This window comes from Rhineura floridana, chromosome 4 (assembly GCF_030035675.1).
Source record: "Rhineura floridana isolate rRhiFlo1 chromosome 4, rRhiFlo1.hap2, whole genome shotgun sequence".
Taxonomy (NCBI): domain Eukaryota; kingdom Metazoa; phylum Chordata; class Lepidosauria; order Squamata; family Rhineuridae; genus Rhineura; species Rhineura floridana.
The window spans coordinates 22,500,555-22,521,015 of NC_084483.1; the positions used below are offsets into that span (position 1 = coordinate 22,500,555).

Below are 20,461 nucleotides of genomic sequence, written 5' to 3' on the forward strand. Positions count from 1 at the left end.
ATTCCGGGCATAGAGCCATGACACATAAATGTACCGTATTCAGTGCATCTGGGCAAATTAAGATGGGGAGTGGCTGGGATCTCACTGGTGCTTTGCTTTGCAGCATCCCCAGCCACTCCCTGTAAGCAAAAAAAACGGGAAAAGGGGCCAAATATAAAAGACCTGGATCTCAGGCCCCCTGGGCTACCTCCTAACAACACCTCTGGAATCCATTGGCCTTTCTCCAAGGGACATCTCTTGTATTTTGCCCTGCACTCCAAGAGTGAATAGGAGCGTTAATAGCTAGTGTGGAGTGTAGTTTTCTGGCTGTCACAAGCACTTGTTTAAAAGTATCTTTGACAACATTAGTGATGAGTGACTAAAGTTGGCATCTCCACTGTCCGTGCCATTTTGTGACTTGTTGCTTGCTTGTTTGTTTTGTTTTAAATTCTTTAGCAGCTGTACTACTCAAGTGCAGAACAACTTGTGTATGTCCTTTTCTTATTAAAACAGTGACAAAGCACACCCAAGGCAACTCCCTCCACTCACAGAAATGCCATCCCTCTATTTTGTGAATGTTTTGCTCCCTCTACACCGCCTTCACTCTTCCCCTGCATCACTGGAATGCACATCTCCTGTTATTTCTTTTGAAGTGGCTAAAGTATAGCTATTCTCTATATTGAGGCTATCCTCTATTAAATATTTAAAAACATAAGAAAAGCCTGCTGGAACTGGCCAACAGCACATGTAGTCCAGCATCCTGTTCTCACAGTGGCCAAGGTGCCTTCATATGGCATGTGTAAGTTTCAAGCTGTTGTATTAGGACATAACACCATAACAACATAAGAAGATCCTGCTGGATCAGGCTAGTGGTCCATCTAGTCCAGCATCCTGTTCTCGCAGTGGCCAACTAGGTGCCCCAATGGGAATCTGGCAAGCAGTATCTGAGTGCAATAGCACTTCCCTCCTGCATTCTGGCAAGTGATATTTGGAAGCATACTGCCTCTGACTATGGAGGTAGAGCATAGCCATCATGGCTAGTAGCCACTGAAAGCCCTATCCTCCATGAATTTGTCTAATCCTTTTTTAAAGCCATCCAAGTCCATCACTGCCTCTCGTGGGAGAAAATTCCATAGTTTAACTATGCACTGTGTGAAGAAGTGCTTTCTTTTGTCTGTCCTGAATCTTCCAACATTTAGCTTCATTGGATGTCCACAAGTTTTAGTGTTATGAGAGGGGAGAAAAACTTTTCTATATCCACTTTCTCCATGCCATTCATAATTGTGCACACTTGTATCATGTCACATCTTACTTGCATTTTCTCAAAACTAAAAAGCTCCAATTGCTGCAATCTTTCCTCATAGGGTTGCTGGTCCATCCCCATAATCATTTTGGTTGCCCTTTTCTGAACCTTCCCCAACTCTACTATATCTTTGTCTGAGGTGAAACGACCAGATCTCCACACAGTATTCCAAATGTGGTTGAACCATAGATCTGTATAATGGCATTATTATATCTGTGCTAGGATATGCTACTGTTGGATTGATACATATGTATATCGTGCTGTGTAAAAAATCCAGGTATTCTAATTATCTAGAGAATTGCTAGGTCAGGGATGGCTAACCTATGGTTCTGTGGATGTTGTTGGAATCCATCTCCCAACTGCCACAACCAGCATGACCAATAGTCAGGGGTGATGCGAATTGTAGTCCAGCAACATCTGTAGGGCACCATGTTAGCTACCCCTGCCCTAGCTATTATTCAAATGTTCACAGACCTGAACTTAGCAAGATCTGAACAGGGTGGTTTATAACAGATGCTATTGAAAGTCGCTGATTCATAGGGTCGCCATAAGTCATACTGTAAACCGCCCAGAGAGCTTTGGCTATGGGACGGTATATAAGTACAATAAATAAATAAATAAATAAATCGTAATCGACTTGAAGGCACATAACAAAAAATTGATGTAATTATTCAAATACATGTTGATGATCAGACAGTAAGGTGTATATTTTTCAAAGGAACATTGGAATTGTACATACACTTCAGAACAGAATCACTGTTTACTCCCTTTGGGTAAAGTCAGATATTTCAGAGATAAAATAAATATTTTTAAAAAACAAGAAAGCTTCTCCCCCCCAAATATTCTAAATTAGTGTTTTAAGCTGTAATTCTGTTTGCACTTACCTGGGAGTAAACCCTATTGAACTCAATGGAACTTATCTCTGAGTAGGCATGCATAGATCACACTGTTTAGAAGAGATTATGATCTCCAAAGTTAATTAATATTAAGTCCTTAAGGCAGCATAACCCAATTTCAATTGTGAAGTGTTTTATTCAAGTGTCTCTTGCACAGCTAGAGGGTACTTTCTCAGTTCTATTTTTGATAAGATAATTTGTCATTATCATTGGATATGTTTGCCGCCATGATCTCAAAGATCATCAGTTTCTTTCAGCAGTAAATTCAGCAGTAAAGTACTGCTATTTAACATGGATCAAGGTATTACTTTTCAAACAAAAGTTCGCAGTGAAGCCCTGAACAGACAAAGCAAATGGTCTTTTCTCAATTGTTGTAGTTTATCTACATGGCAGAGTAGACTGAATTATTGATATATATATACACATATACATGCACCCAGATATACAGATACAGAACATGAATCATATTGTTTACCTAGTCTGTTTTTGTTTGTTTGTTAAATTTGTCTCCCATTTTCCAGCAACAAAAGTAATACTAAGTGTAAAATAAAACATAAAAAACAGGTAGGTAAAACATCAATAAAATCTTAGTCGCAGTGAAATTACCAAGGTGAATTAACATAAATCTAGCAGAAGTTCCTGATGCTACAGTCCCAATATTATTTCATGTTCTTTGGTGTTAAATTCACCTTTCTAGTAGTTAACCCTTTTACTTGATCACATATTATGAATTGTTATACCACTGCAGGAAGATGCTCAAGCAATAATTATAGAATTGCAGATTGATAAGAAATAAACTTTTAGAACAGGGATTCCCTAACTGTGGTCCGTGGACCATAAGTAGTCTGCGAGCTTCATTCAGGTGATCTGCAGCATGTCCACATTAAATATTCACATTGGTTTTTATTGCTTCTTTTATGACTTAGATTGCATTTTATTGTATTACAACCTGAGTTCTATGGTATGTAAAATGCAATACAATAAAATACAATATAAGAAATAAAAGAAGCAATAAAATGCAGTTAAAAAGCATACAGCATCTAGCACAGTGCATTACAAATTGCTACAACAGAAAAATCATTAAGTGGTTAGCCAAGACCCTCTGCAATTTTCAAGTGGTCCGTGGGGGGGGGGAAGTTTGGGAACCACTGTTATAGAACTTTAAAGATTAACAGATATATGGTAGAATAGGCTTTTGTGGACTAGAGCCTCCCCCTGAGATTGCGAACCTTTTTTGAGGCCCATGGGCATTTGGCAACCAAGCACATACTGCATCCTGTTCGATTGCCTACTGTAGGTTGTTTCTTTCAAGCTTGATTTCAGCAGAGTGAGGGGACCCTGTGGGTGCCAATGACAGCCTCATATGTGTGTCCATGGGTGCTGTGTTGGGAACCCCTGGCCTACTTCATAATATGCAGGCTTTCCACTTCTCATGAATAAATGATAACTCCAGAGAGGAAGCCATGCTATTGCATCAGAAACAAAGTTTTGTGGCACCTTAAAGACTAACAGAAGTTACACTAGAATCACTAGAATCTAAAATGATGAAACTGAGGTTATCATACTTTGGACACATCATGAGAAGACATGATTCACTAGAAAAGATAATAATGCTTGGAAAAACAGAAGGGAGTAGAAAAAGAGGAAGGCCAAACCAGAGATGGATTGATTCCATAACGGAAGCCACAGACCTGAACTTACAAGATCTAAACAGGGTGGTCCATGACAGATGCTGTTGGAGGTCGCTAATTCATAGGGTCACCATAAGTCGTAACTGACTTGAAGGCACGTAACAACAACAACAAAGACTAACAGTCATATTACAGAATAAGCTGACAAAATGGGCTCTAATCCACAAAAAATTATGTCATAATAAAATTTGTCCCTCGTTAAGGTGCCACAAAACTCTGTTGCTTTTGCTGCAACAGACTAACACAGTGGCCACTGCAAAAGACTGATAAGACTATTTGATTATACTTAATTTGATTATACTTAATTGCACCAAGGCGCAGTGAAAAGATGGTGAAGATGTTGGTTGGGTTGTAGCATTTTCCCACTACATGTTTTTAAAAAACAAAAAACCTGGGGAGATATTAGGAGCGAAGATGAAGTTAGACTAAAGTTTTGCAGTGAAGTATTTTCAGAAAGTGGCAGCATAGCTTGGTTATAATGGTTCTCCTAGGAGTGCCTATGTTACATGTATACCTGAAGAATAAAATTATTAGCTTTACCATGTTACAGTACTCCTGAGAGGGGTGATAGTATTGCAGCTTATAGAAAACAGTTCCAGATTTTTTTGGTAGATCCTTGAAAACCACAGAGAAGAGACTAGATTTAGTTTCCAATCTTACAACTTCTAACCATTTTCCCTTGATTGTTTGGACAACTGGAAATATGGTAGACATGTGGTTAAAAATAAACCCGTGTGGGCATTCATTGAAAAGAAATAGAGAAGGGACTAGTGAACATTTTTCTGAGGTATATGATAATGTGAGATAGTGTTGACCATTAGTGGTTACAAGCATCTCAGGGGATGATGGTTAAACACTTTTTCTGAGATTATCTTTAGACACTTGCTCATTCATTTCAGAAACTCAACTCAGTTGCTTTAATATTAAACAACTTCTCAAGGGCTATATTGGATCTGGCCTTTGCACACATAAGTGTTATCACTTGCTATGTTTTTCTCTTCAAAGATGACTGTCCATGATGAGGCTACACTCCTTAGAATTCAGTATATGTTAATCTTTATGCCAAGTCATCCTTTAAATGATTTGCCCAAAGCCACCCAATTACCTTGTGTACTTCTTTTTCACATTGCTCGACAGTGATATGTACCCTGGCATGTTCCCACCCTACCTTCTTAATGGAATATACTAAATAACACCAACAAGCGGGTGATCTGAACTCACAATATTGCTGTAATGTAAGCGGGTAGGTGTTTCATAGTTCCAACAGTTTGTCCTCTCCTTGAATTCCAAATGCCACATTGGATGTGTGAGATGTGCCGGGTTTCAAATGAATTGTTGCTGTTATGTGCCTTCAAGTCAGTTTTGACTTACGGTGACCCTAAGAATCAGCGACCACCAATAGCATCTGTTATAAACCACCCTGTTCAGACCTTGTAAGTTCAGGTCTGTGGCTTCCGTTATGGAATCAATCCATCTCTGGTTTGGGCTTCCTCCTTTTCTACTCCCTTCTGTTGTTCTCAGTATTATTATCTTTTCTAGTGAATCATGTCTTCTCATTATGTGTCCAAAGTATGATAACCTCAGTTTCATCATTTTAGCTTCTAGTGATAGTTCTGGTTTAATTTGTTCTAACACCCAATTATTTGTCTTTTTTGCAGTCCATGGTATGCGCAAAACTCTCCTCCAACACCACATTTCAAATTATTTTTCTCATACCTGCTTTTTCCACTGTCCAACTTTCACATCCACACATAGAGATCGGGAATACCATGGTCTGCATGATTCTGACTTTAGTGTTCAGTGTTACATCTTTGTATTTGAGGACCTTTTCTAGTTCTCTCATAGCTGCCCTCCCCAGTCCTAACCTTCTAATTTCTTGACTGTTGTCTCCATTTTGGTTAATGACTGTGCCAAGGTATTGTAATCCTTGACAAGTTCAATATCCTCATTGTTACATAAATCTTCTGTTGTCATTACTTTAGTCTTCTTGATGTTCAGCTGTAATCTGGCTTTTGTGCTTTCCTCTTTAACTTTCATCAGCATTCGTTTCAAATCATTACTGGTTTCTGCTAGTAGTATGGTATCATCTGCATATCTTAGATTATTGGTATTTCTCCATCCAATTTTCATACCTCCATCATCTTGGTACAATCCCACTGTCCGTATGATATGTTCTGCTTATAGATTAAACAAATAGAATGATAAAGTACACTCCTGTCCAGGGCTGGCTCCAGGCATGCCGGGCCCTTGGGCATCAGTTTGCCCTGGGCCCCAGTGTGTGCACGCGCATACACGTGCACACATGCACCCCCCACCTACGTGTCTCCTGTCTTTTACCATTGCCCTTAATGAAGATGGCAGCCGCAGTTTCCCTAAGGGGATGACGCCTCTGCCGCCATCTTTGTTGATGGCACACGTGCATGCTAAACATGAGCATTTCTGCCATCAACTAAGATGGTGGCAGGGGCTTCAGTACCTTAGGGAAACCGTGGCCGCCATCTTTGTTAAGGGCAATGATAAAAGACAGCAGACAGGTTATGTGGGGTGTGGGGGAGCATGGGGGGATCACAGAAGGGGAGTGGAGGAGCCACTGAGGGGCCTCCTGTAGCTCCAGGGGCCCTCAGGCCAGTGCCCCACCTGGCCACCCCTTAGAACCGGCCCTGCTCCTGTCTCACACCCTTTCTGATTGGGAACCAATTGGTTTCTCCATATTCTATCTTTACATATAGGTTGCACATCAGGATAATCGGATGCTGTGGCACCCCCATTTTTTTTAAAGCATTCCATAGTTTTTCATGATCTACACAATCAAACACTTTGCTGTAATCTATAAAGCACAGGGTGATTTTCTTCTGAAATTCCTTGGTCCGTTCCATTATCCAACGTATGTTTGTGATATGATCTCTGATACCTCTTCCCTTTCTAAATCCAGCTTGGACATCTGGCATTTTTCGTTCCATATATGGCAAGAGCCTTTGTTGTAGACTCTTGAGCATTACTTTACTTGCATGGGATATTAAGGCAATAGTTCGATAATAATTACTGCATTCCTTGGGATCCTCTTTCTTTGGAATTGGGATGTATATCGAACGCTTCCAGTCTGTGGGCCATTGTTTAGTTTTCCAAATTTGTTGACAAATTTTTGTCAAAATTTGGACAGATTGAGTCTCAGTAACTTATAGCAACTCTATTGGTATGCCATCTGTTCCTGATTATTTGTTTCTTCCAAGTATTTGGAGAGCAGCTTTTCTAAAATTTGTGGTTCTTCATCATACGGTTCCTCCATTAATAAATCTGTCATCTTTGCATCTCTTTCATATAGTTTCCAGTGTATTGCTTCCAACATCCCTACTTTTGATTTAAATGTCCCTTTAATTTCTCTAATCTTTTAGAATAGGGCTCTTGTTCTACCTTCCCCCCCCCACTCTTCTATATCTATACAATAAGTATTGTAATAGTTCTCTTTGTCCCTACGTACTAGTTGCTGTATTGTTGCATTTAGGGTTCTGACCGTGTTTCTGTCTCCTTTTGCTTTTGCTTTCCTTCTCTCGTTAATCATTTTAAGAGTTTCTTCAGTCATCCATTGAGGTCTTTCTCTCTTTTTAACTAGAGGTATTGTCTTTTTGCATTCTTCCTTGATAATGTCTCTGACTTCAATCCATAGTTCTTCTGGTTCTCTATCACCTAAGCTTAAAGCCTCAAATCTGTTCCTTATTTGATCTTTATGTTCTTCTGGGATGTTATTTAAATTGTATTTTGGCATTATGATTGCTTTGTTGTTGTTCTTTAACTTTACTCTGATTTTCAATATTACCAGTTCATGATCTGTACCGCAGTCTGTTCCTGGTCTTGTTTTCGCAGAAAGTATGGAACTTCTTCATCTTCTGCTACCAATTATATAATCAATTTGATTCCTATATTGACCATTTGGTGATGTCTATGTGTACAATGGTCTTTTCAGTTGCTCAAAAAATGTGTTTGCAAGACACAGATTACTGGCTTCATTTCCCCACAATTCTTAGGTCTTCTCTGTTCCCTACTTTTGCATTCCAGGCTTCCATGATTATCTGAACATCTTGTTTTGGTGTGTGATCGGTTTTCTTCCTGTACTTCTGCGTGAAATCTCTCCAATTCCACTTCTTCTGTGATTGCCGTTGGAGCATAGACTTGGAAGATGGTTATATTAATAGGTTTCCCATTTAATCTCATTGATATTACTCGCTCAGTCCTTGTGTTATAGCTCCTAATTGCTTTTGCTACATCACTTCTCACTATTAAAGCAACCCCGTTTCTTCTTGATTTCTCATCAAAAATATTTTGTAGTTGCCTGATTGAAAATGTCCCATTCCCGTCCATTTTAATTCACTCACACCAAGTATTCTAATGCTGATGTGTTCCATTTCTCACTTGACAATTTCTAACTTTCCCTGGTTCATGTTTCCCATTCCTGTTCATTCCTTCTCATGTTCCTATTGTGTACGTAGTACAACTCTGGACTCTCCTTTTACATCCTTTCACATCTGTGCACATCAGCCTCTGGGCTTCTATTCGGCTTTGACTCAATGGCGTCATTAGTCACAGCGCTACTTGTAGTTGTCTGTTGTTCTTCCCCAGTTGCTTGCTGAGTGCCATCTGACCTGGGGGTCTCAACTTTCAGCATTTTGGATACTCTGTTCATAGGGTTCATAGGATACTCTCTTCATGGTAAGAGGTATTCAGAGGTGGCTTACCATTGCCTTCCTCTGAGTCTGGATGCATCTTAGCCTGGTGTTCAACTTTGACCATTCCACCTTGGGTGACCCTGCTAGAAGTCTAGCCTCTTGGTCTAGACTCCTGATGGCATTGCTCTCAGCTTCTTCAAACCTCCTCACCATGTTAAGGTGTGCATCCTAGAGGAGGTGAAATGAATAAGCTTAAAAAAAATTTTTTTTTAAAGATCAGTCTGATTTGACCTCTGTGAAAATTGCCATTTCAGTAAGTAACTAGAACACTGGAGAGAACTGTAGCTTTAGCGAATGGGTGACCAACAGCTCTCCAGATGTTGTACTACAGCTTCCATCATCCCTGATCGTTGGCCATGGTTGGTGAGGCTGATGTGAGTTAGAGTCCAAGATCATCTAAAAGGCCTCAAGTTCCCCATCCCTGCTCTAGATAATGGTTTTAAAGATCAACTCCCAGCTTTCTTTGTGGCAAGATACATCATTCATTGAGCCACATATTTGTCTCTGCCCATTTGTACCTGATTTACATGAACGTTGTATGCTTACTCATGGAATGCTAAGCTGGAGAGCGGGAGGGAAGGGGGCAAACTAAGAACAAGCACATCTTACATGGTTTTGTTATAAAAATTCTGCTAGTCTCATAAAGAGATAAGTTAAACGGAAAGATCACCCAGTGGACTTCAAAGGACTTGAATCTGGGTCTCCTTAGTCCCAATCCAACCACTACTAGAGAATCCGAAAACAACAAATCCTTCAAAACTAATAGTGCACTTTCAGGTTTCATTTGAATCAAGGAATGAAGATTATGCATATACTTAACTTTCTCATTGAACTCAGCATGACTTAAACATGCTTAACTTTGGTTGGATTGCACCCAAAAGTAACACAAAGTTATCAAGCAGTGATGCCTTTTACTGGTGAATCGCTACTGGATCACTGAAAGTGCTGTTACATAGCAAAAGGGGCAATCTGAGTTCTTACAACCCAGCAGTTTTTCATAAAGGATGCACTGTCGGCAATGCAACATTTTGTACTGCCTTTATCCGGCTTCCTGTAAACACTTTTGTTGTCACTATCAATAACCTCCTCTTCACTTGCAATATGAAAAGAGGGTGTTGTGCCAAATACTCCCTTGCATAGTAGGCAACAACACTTGCTTGTGACCTTGCAGCTCTTATTGGAGTCAGAAGGACTGTGCTGTGCCTTCTGCCACGTATGCTAAAATTATTCATTTAGGGTCAAATCATATTTCCCGTGGGGTAACAACAGGCACAGGCAATCCAATATATTCTATCTTCATTTTCCAGCAGATTTGTTGTGGGTAAAAGGAGTAGGCAAAATTGTGCAGCGAGTCTATATGTACACAGCATTTACTCCATATCAAGCTTTTCAAGGCAGACTATTTGCAATCACTTAGACTTGAACAAAACTTCCTTATATACCATAATTGATGAATCAGAATTTTGCAAAGTTAACCAAACATTTACAAGCAATGGCTAGTTTTCACACATAGTAAGTTCACATACTACAATGGAGCTGCCTTTTTATACTCTCTGGGAGCTGTTCATTCACCTAGCAATATATGCTTGGGTGTGGTGTGCCATTGGATACCAGCTGATGGGAGTAAAAGTGAGAAGGCTGTGGCCTTATGTTCTGTTTGTGGGCTTCCTGTAGGCAGTAGGCTGACCATTATGGAAAGGTGGATGTTGCACTTAAGGTCTGATCTAGCACAGTTTCTATTTTATATGTGTATGGCTCACAGAACGTTCCCAAATAGAGAATGGTAACCTCAAGTAAATGGTCAAATTTTTTTTTTTTAAAAAACCACATGTCCACATGTGTTAAGCACATAATTCAATGTAACTTTTCAAAGGGCAGCAAAAAATCATCTATATGATCATGTACAACATGATTTCTATTCTTTAATTATTTATCTGAAAGTAGTATGCTTGCTAATGGCAAGTGAGATTCAAGCTCTTTCTTGAGTGCTCTTATTGGGTCCCCTGAGGAAAGGCCTAATGTTGAAATTGGGATGGCAAAATTACTTCCATGACAGAACACTGTAGAATTTTAAAGTGCAGGTTATTACTTCCCAGGAGAATGAAATAGAAGAAATGGCGCAGCCATAAGGAACAAAGGTTTTTAAAAAATTAAGTGACAAGAGGATTGGCAGAAGACAGTTCTCTACCCTGTTCCGTACAATCATTGAGTAATTTCCTTCCTAAAACAACATAGAATCCTGTAGCAACTTAAAGACTAACAAATTTAATGCACAACAGCCAACCAGGCTTTTGCATGCACACCAAGAGACAGAAACACAGGAGAAGCATTAAAACTGTACAAAAAAGAAATAAATAATTTAGGAATATAAATATTTAACAATACTGCAGAAATTAATAATAATTATTAAAATAGTTCTAACTCTAGGTATTATCATCCAAAGCAGTAAAAGGTTTTCTCCTCACTAAACTAATTTAACATACTTAGCAGCTCAATATGACACATAGTAGTCAATTCCTGCTAATAAAAACAGTTTTGTTCATCAAAATGTCATCACTGATATTAACAAGAACGGGATTGATATATTGATGTCTTAAATCTGAGTATAATGAGCATTCTAGAAAAAAAATGAAACAATCCTCCATCTTCCCACAATCAGCAGGGCAGCATCTGTTCATATTAAGATGGCCTTTATAGTGCCCTTTAACCTCCATCAACTGTATGGTGTTTAGCCTACATTTTATTAAAAGCCCCTTAAGGTCATGTGGGCAGGTGAAATCTAAATACGGGGGTAATGTCCCAGGATGAATGGCAAAGGTTTTATATTGGGGAGACAGTTGGACACTAATGTGATGGTAGCCTGGAAAGCCACTTCTTGCAAGTTCCAAGTGGGTGTCACTATAACCCTTTTGTCATCAAATGACCCACAGAAAAGACCAATTCAAAGATTATCCGGTTAATTTGGGAAGCCCATGATTCTGGTCCCATGTCCTCATATGCCATTATGACAAGAAGAGAGGCCTGCTGGAAAATTATCTTTAGCCAGTAGTAAATGGCAGTTTTCTGGGCTAAGGTTTTCATCGAACAGCCAGCTGACTCCATATATACAACAGCCTTAGAGGTAAATCTAGGGACATACAGAGCTCTTGTTAGAAATTTGTGTTCCAATTCCAGAGCTGAGGTATCTGCATGTACCCGTATAACAGCCCCATACAATAGTTGGGATAACAGCTTAGTATTATAAGGCTCGAGAAGGGGCGTTGCTCGTCTACATCCTATGTTGGTTGCATTGGTAGTGACAACAGCTGTTAATACAGTAGCTTTCAAATGGGTGGAATTTTTAAATGTCACACCCAGGAACTTATAAGAGTTACCTTGCTCCAGTTGCTAGTTGTCCAACTGTCATCTATAATTCTGTCTTCTCCACCTGAAAACCATTATTTTAGTTTTAGAATAGCTGAACACAAGTTCCTTAACACAATATGCACCCAGAGCTCTCAGGAAGTCTACACATTCCCACTTGCATAAGGATGGCATTATCAGCATACAGTAAGATGGAAACATCCTTATTTCTCAAACTGAACTGAACTGAAATTTATTATGGCATAAGCTTGTATGTAACTTGCTCACAGCGAGCATTAACAATGGTAGTATTTTTAATACCAGTATGCATGGTCACCGTGCTTATGTTGCACATATTTAACCTTCAGTTGAATTGCCACGTATTGTCCTTTTTTTCCATTTCAAGAGATCTGACCCCTCTTTACTTCTTCCCTCCCCCTGTCCCCCTCCTAATGGTAATATACCTGCCAACTGAGAATGACACTGCTATCCTTTGATGAAGGAGACAAGGTGCCTCAAGATTCTTGGTTTTTGTTGCAACACATCCCAAGGAGAGACTGGGATGCCTTTGGTAAAGCTATATAGGAAGTCCGTACTGCCTTGCTTATCACTCGCCATTGCAGCAACTACCATTTGTAGGTTTTTTCTCCTGAATCCCCCACCACCACCTTCCTATCTGCACATGCACACACACTGTGAACCTGACCAACATCAGTCTGCTTTAGTTCTATCTACTGTAGGCCAATATTCTATCAATGTCTAAAGTTCTATGTATTAGTTCCATTCGTTTTCTCTGAATATTCCCCCTCTTATGTGTCATGTGTATGTGGGGGAGCGCCATTCTCCCATCCCCCACAATCCTGGAACAATGCTAGGCTTGGGGGATAGTGCCAGATGTCAAATGGTGGCCAGTCTGCCAACACAGTTGTGCCTGTGGGAGCAGCAGCAGCAGCAAAAAAGAGAAAGTAACCTTACAGAAAAAAAGAAGCAGCTGTGCTATAGCCACTACTAGTGGCAAGCCCCACCTCTGAGAACTGTTGGACAATTTCTCCTTCACCTGGATAATGTCAGTGAAATTGTCTCCCTCCAATTCCTCTGCCCTGGAATAGGGTTTTGAAAGGCCGTCCGTGCACAGCTCTAGTTTTGAGCCATACGATTGGCTTGAGATTTCAAGAGTTACAGTACAATTCTAACCCCCTGTTCAGTGGTGTTGGAGAGGGTAATGATTAGGCGGAGGTGTTCCTCTGCTGATGCGGGGGGAGGGGGCTCCATAGATGGGGAGAGGTACCTGCCATAACCGCTGAAAGTGCTAGGAGTTGGGATGCTGGTAGTGGTGGTGTTTCTGCCAACAGTAGCTGGCATAAGGCCCCCAAATAGGCCATTACACAGGCGGGAGGAGCAGGGCCAATGACAGATCCACTAGGTCCAAAGCTGGTCCATTCCTGAGAGGGGGCATGATTCAGACCCCAGTGCTGGTGCAGAATAATAACACCCCACCTTCATCCTTGGTTTGCAGGAGCCAGCGAGGCTTCCAGGTGCAACAGTGAATCCACCCCTCCTAGGCCCTCATTAGGACTGCTCTGTGGTTTGTTTTTTGTTTGTTTTTTACCTTCTGGTTTTTCATTTGCCAGTATGACATGCACAAACACAACACTTTTCCTCACTGGAACAGCATCTGCCCGAAAGCACGAGGAAACCACCTCACAGTTGGTTTGTAAGCAGTGCCTTGTAAGTGTTTGGCCAGATCCAGCTCATGGTGTTTCCTCAAGAGAACCCAAAAGGGAGTGGGTCTTTAATACCTTAGGGCTGCTTCTTCTGACATTTCCTCAGTATGCAGAATGTCTCCTTTCTGCACTGCTCCAGTATGTCAGATCCCCCTATCCCAGATAATGTGGGAGGCATCCATAAACCATCCCCTCCCCACACCAGCATTGCCATGGTTCCTAGAAGGGGTGATTCCTGCATGGGCAATAGTTGTGCCTTCAGCTCCTCCTGTATGGTGGCTCTGGGTTTCTGAGAGCTACTGGTTCGGCATGTGGAGACAGGCCACAGTAGCTTCAATTTTACTTGAGGTAGCTTTGGAAGAGGCACTTTTCTAATATTTTCTGTTCACTGCATTTATGCTACTGTGATCAGCACAGACAGATCGATCGACAATGAACAATTATGCACTGTCACGACTGATTTCTACCATGCAGTACATAGTGCTTTTGTATGACACCAACTGGTAGCCAAACGCCTTGTTAGTCATCAGTCTAGATACCTTGTGCAATTGTGAGGCAGTAGTTGAGATTCAGGTCATGTTTCTGCTAATCATAGACTGAACATTTCAAGCACCTTGGGATATCACCCTTATTTTCCTTTCCAACCTGAAGGAAAGCAAATTTCCCTCTCTTACTGTTTCATTAGAGTTTGCATGAATTGCTGTATTTTTGCCAACAGAACCAATGATTGCAGAGCTGTTCCAATGTACTTGGTGCGCAAATGTGCTGTCTTAATTATATATTTCAAGCATGACAAAACTACAGTGAAGGAAACATTCGTGCTGGAAGTTTAAGTAGATGAAGCTAGAGAAGTGGAGGACAAAAGGACCGAATATGCTGTTTCAGTGCCAGTGAATTACATTGGGATTTTTTTCTGGTTTTACAGAATCCTTGCTGCTGGGGGGGGGGGGGGCTTCTAGCTATTTACATGGCTGAAATAGGCCATTTTATGAAAAGCACAGAATAATATCCAGCCTACATCCTCCGTGGCACAGAGTGGTAAGCAGCGGTAACGCAGCCGAAGCTCTGCTCACGGCCGGAGTTCGATTCCAACAGAAGGAGGAAGTTGAATCTCCGGTAAAAGGGGTCGAGGTCCACTCAGCCTTCCATCCATACGTGGTCGGTAAAATGAGTACCCGGCATATGCTGGGAGGTAAAGGAAGGCCTGGGAAGGAACTGGCAATCCCACCCCATATATACGGTCTGCCTAGTAAATGTCGCAAGACGTCACCCTAAGAGTTGGAAATGACTCGCACTATAAGTGCGGGGACACCTTTACCTTTTTTACATCCTCCAAAAAGAAATAGCAAATGCAGATGCAGAACGTTTTGCTGCATGGGGGGGTTAACATTAAAAGTCTACTCAGGCGTATTTCCAAGCAGTGAAAGAAACTGAGTCCATTATTCTTAAGCCTTTGTTCCTCTAAGACCATATATGAAGCACATAATAACAGTTCACTATATGCGGATCAATTCACCACTGCTCTCCAAAATGCAGTTTGGCATGACAACCTTCTTATTTGCTTGAGATAAACAAATATGGATACCCACTGAAGTTTGTCAGAATGGAGCAAGCTGGCTTGCTGATCCTCTGGTAAGTTTAGGACTTTTCCAGACAGCTCTGTGCCTGTGATAGTGTACAAGCACTTTCCATGCCAGATCTCACTCATTAGCCTGTAGCCAGCCAGGGCCAGCCCTACCTATAGGGAGAATAAAGTGGCTGCCTCGAAGACAGCAAATTGTTAGTTATTTGATTTATAATTGTTGTATGTTTAATGCGGATTCTCTGCCTCAGGTGCCAAAACAATGAGGTTTTTGGTATTAGGGATGGAAGGTTCTGTCAATTTCAGTTCTCTTAGTTTCTTGTTTTTTCATTCTTAAATTCAGTACTCCACATTTCTGCAGCAATGTGCAATTTTTTTGAAAAACAAAATCCTCATGAAAACTCTCCAGCATTTGAATGCAAATTTCTCCTTATAAACACATTTTGGATGTAGTTTTGACTAATGTACACATTTTTGCAAGCAATTTCTCCTAAAATAATTATACGTTATTTGGATACATGTAATATTTTTGTAAGCCATCATGCAGTGTGATGGCAGCATTCCATGGGTCAGGGACAGATGCAGCAGGCATCCTGGCAGACCAGTGGGTGAGCAAGGTGGGCAAGCAAGCAAGGTGGGAGAGAGAGGCAACCCGGGCAAGCCATGGAAGAACAGTCAGGACAACTCGGGTTAGCTCCTCATCAACCATGCTGCTCTGCTGTTGCTACCCCCCTCCTCACCGACAGCCTCAGTGATGGAAGGCAAGGAGGAGGGGAGTGACAGGAGAGCATGATGGTAGCTGAAGCGCTGTCCTGGCCACTCCCAACTGTTTCTGTGTCGCTTGCCTTGGTCCGTTGCCTCCCTCCTCCTCACAGGAGAAGGTCTAAAGGGGAGGAGAGGAAGAAGCTTGGTGACCTGTTTTGGAGGGCAGAAAAAGGGGACGTTTGGTGACCTGTTTTGGCGGGGTAGACGAGGAAGCTTAGCAACCCTTTGGAGGGGAGGGTGACCTGTTTGGGAGTTCCTGTATGTGTGTTTGGGAGTCCGTGTATGTGTGTTTGGTGGTTTCTGGTTGGCAAGCAGAGCGGGGGGGAGTTGGTAAAAGGAGCAAACAGTGGGGCAGAGCCCCTCTGGTTAACTAATATATTCATTTTTCTGCATTTTCCTCTGATACATGCGTTTTTGTAAACATTGGTTGAAGAACTGCATTGCAAAATTTTCATAAGTGAATTTTGAAAGATAGCTGTGTATAAGTTCTGATATTGTTTCGGACAATGCAAATGTAATAGATATGGCTTTTAATTGGACCTGGATCAAATCCCCCCCCAATCCCTAGTTGGTATGCACCTTGATTTGGAGAGAAGGGGTGCCATGTGCTGTTCCGCCTCAGTCAGCAAAAGTCTTGGGCTGGTGTTCATCAAATAAACTGGTTGCGCTCCCAGCCTCCACATGTTCAATGGTCTTTTGTGCACTGAGCCTACATACAGACACACCCACACATGTGATCCAGAAGGCTCATCCATCTTCCAGGTTGCTAGATTAAGTGTATGACAGCTCTATGCAGATGTGGCCCCTTGATTGTTTGGAGGTCACGGTCAGGGTCAAGAGGTGCAACCCTCAACATGCTCCCCATGTTTATTGAATGCCTTAACTGGACTCTAATTCTGCTAGGTTGTAATACGGAGAGCAGATTGCTAAGTGGCTCCAAGCAATCCATCTCCTTCATGCTGCCACTGTCTCACAAGTACGCTTCAATTTGGCCAGGCAGCTTATCTACTTTTGGTAGAGGCCTTCCTGTATCTTGCATCAAATGATCTGTCAGCCACTCTTCCCCAGGCTGTGCACATGGACCCATTTCTAATTCCGTTGAAAATATCCTGCATGCTCAAGGCTTGCGGAAGAGTGGTACTGCCTGCCCTTACAATGTGAGTCACTGTATTTAAGGGCCTGGCTGTATTGGAGCGTTCAGGTGGCATGGGAGGTTCTTCGTTAGGAGCAACCTGTTCTCTGTGCACAAAGGTGGTTATGGGTTGGATGGCAGCCCATGTATCCTGCCCCTTGCCGCAATTGTAGCATTTTATCAATAGCTGAGTCAGGTGGAAGGATGGAGTCAGCACCTAAATTACACAGAGGCTTGACTGGCTCCCAGGACAAGCACTTGATGGATCTGATTTATCTGGGATTTCATTATCCCAGCTTCCTCAGTGGCCCATAGAAATGCCCAGTAGACAGTAACAGATTGTTGCTGACTCTACTAGCAGCTGCATAAATGACTTGTATGGCATGGTTGTAAGTGGAGAAGCACTGACACAGCAGGGTGACTGATCCTGCTCACACTGGCAGAAAACAAACCATGATCTCTGGCTTAGGGTTACATCCAAAGCAAAGGTTGTGGTTTGTTTTGTTGTCCATAAACAACAATCTGCAGCCAAGGTTTGCTGGAATGGAATACACCATAATCCCTGCCTTGGATGTAACCCTAAGCTGGGGTCGTGGTTTCTCCTATACACACACACAGTAAACCATGATTTACTGTGATATACAAATTGGGCCACTGTGTCAAGACATTGTGTTCATGAGTTTGAGCCTTAAATTGTTTGACAGACCTTGTCTCTGTCTTCATATTTCATTTCTGTTCACTAGCTGTTTTAGTCACTAGGAGTCTTGAAGTTACGGCTGCGCTTCACAACTTCTGTTGTGAAGTCCATTCTCACCATGTAATTTATATATAAAGTATAATATAATATATTTATATATAATTTTATCCTACCTTTCTACACAAGAGTGGCTTACAGCAAAGTAAAATTACAATGTCATAAAATACAATAAAATACAGCAAAGGAGTTATATGCATTAATATATGTATGTAACTCAGGTTTATGTAGGTCAATTTTTTTTTTCTCTTGGAGATTCATTCCACAGCTTTTGACAGTTCCCTCTCCCCGTCTGACTTAAGTCTGCTGTTCCTTACCTTCAACACCTCCTTATACCTTGTATATAAGCTCAAATATTAAACATTTACATTGCTGTTTTCTGGGGAAGTCGTTAATTTTAATTTCCCTCTAAGAAATTTTGTTACAAAAAATGAAGGAAAAAGGACAAGTTTCTCAAGAAGAAGTCTGTTAGCACCTTTGTGGCGTGAGTTTTCATACAGGAAATTCTTTTTACTAAGCTGGATAACTGAAGACCTCTGCCCATGGGGTTTGGAAAAGCTACACTGGAATTTTACAGAATTCATGATAAAACCAGATTTATTTATTTATTTATTTATTTATTTATTTATTGCCTTTTAAGATCCTCAGAATGGTGATTTGTCTCCTCCTATAATAGCCTGCATGGCAAATGATATGATACATTCATGCTGTCACAAGCAGCTACCACTATGCTCTTAGAACCTCTTATTTACATGGATTGTCAGAGTTTATTAATATTTCCTTAATCCCAGAAAGTTGTTGTTGTCGAGAAGAAAATTGAGTAAAGGTCAGTTCAAAAGGGGAGCGAGATGAAAACATCTGCTATATGATTTATAAAACTACTTGGATACCACAGTTTCGTAAAAAATATCAAAGTGGTCTATACCACTTTGATATTTAAACATAAACAAAGATTTAATATTGCAGATCATCAGCTATTACAGAAAATGTTTTTTGTAATTTATTTATTTATTTATTACATGTATATACCACCCCATAGCCGAAGCTCTCTGTCTGCACAAGCCTGGTGGCACAGAGGTTTTTGTTATTGTTGTTATGTGCCTCCAAATCGACTACGACTTATGGCAACCCTATGAACCAGTGACCTCCAAGAGCATCTGTCATGAACCACCCTGTTCAGATCGTGTAAGTTCAGGTCTGTGGCTTCCTTTATGGAATCAATCCATCTCTTGTTTGGCCTTCCTCTTTTCTACTTCCTTCTGTTTTTCCAAGCATTATTATCTTTTCTAATGAATCATGTCTTCTCATTATGTGTCCAAAGTATGATAACCTCAGTTTCATCATTTTAGCTTCTAGTGACAGTTCTGGTTTAATTTGTTCTAACACCCTTTTTTGCAGTCCATGGCAAAGCTCTTCTCCAACACCACATTTCAAATGCGTTGATTTTTCTCTTATCAGCTTTTTTCACTGTCCAACTTTCCCATCCATACATAGAGATTGGAAATACCATGGATTGAATGATCCTGACTTTAGTGTTCAGTGATACATCTTTACATTTGAGGACCTTTTCTAGTTCTCTTACAGCTGCCCTCCACAGTCCTAGCCTTCTTCTGATTTCTTGACTATTGTCTCCATTTTGGTTAATGATTGTGCCAAGGTATTGATAATCCTTGACAAGTTCAATGTCCTCATTGTCAACTGTAAAGTTGCATAAATCTTCTGTTGTCGTTACTTTAGTCTTCTTGGCGTTCAGCTGTAGTCCCGCTTTTGTGCTTTCTTCTTTAACTTTCATCAGCATTCGTTTCAAATCATTACTGGTTTCTGCTAGTAGTATGGTATCATCTGCATATCTTAAATTATTTATATTTCTCCCTCAATTTTCACACCTCCTTCATCTTAGTCCAATCCTGCTTTCCGTATGATATGTTCTGCGTACAGATTAAATAAACAGGGTGATAAAATACACCTCTATCTCACACCCTTTCCAATTGGGAACCAATCAGCTTCTCCATATTCTGTCCTTACAGTAGCCTCTTGTCCAGAGTATAGGTTGCGCATCAGGACAATCGATGCTGTGGTACCCCCATTTCTTTTGAAGCATTCCATAGCTTTTCATGATCTACACAGTCAAAGGCTTTGCTGTAATCGATAAAGCACAGGGTGATTTTCTTCTGAAATTCCTTGGTCCGTTCCATTATCCAACGTATGTTTGCGATATGACCTCTGGTACCTCTGGCATTTCTCGCTCCATATATGGCAAGAGCCTTTGTTGTAGAATCTTGAGCATTACTTTACTTGCATGGGATATTAAGGCAATAGTTCAATAATTACTGCATTCCCTGGGATCCCCATTCTTTGGAATTGGGATATATATGGAACGCTTCCAGTCTGTGGGCCATTGTTTAGTTTTCCATATTTCTTGACAGATTTTACTCAAAATTTGGACTGATTCAGTCTCAGTAGGTTGTAGCAACTCTATTGGTATGTCGTCTATTCCTGGTGATTTGTTTCTTCCAAGTATTTTAAGAGCAGCTTTCACCTCACATTCTAAAATTTCTGGTTCTTAAGCATA

General features: G+C 40.9%; 1 protein-coding gene across 3 annotated transcripts in view; it reads left to right on the plus strand.

Moving 5' to 3' along the window:
* VSNL1 (visinin like 1) overlaps positions 1-20,461 on the plus strand; it is a 180,400-nt gene that overhangs the window by 72,586 nt on the left and 87,353 nt on the right. The gene's annotated exons all lie outside the window — the stretch shown is intronic.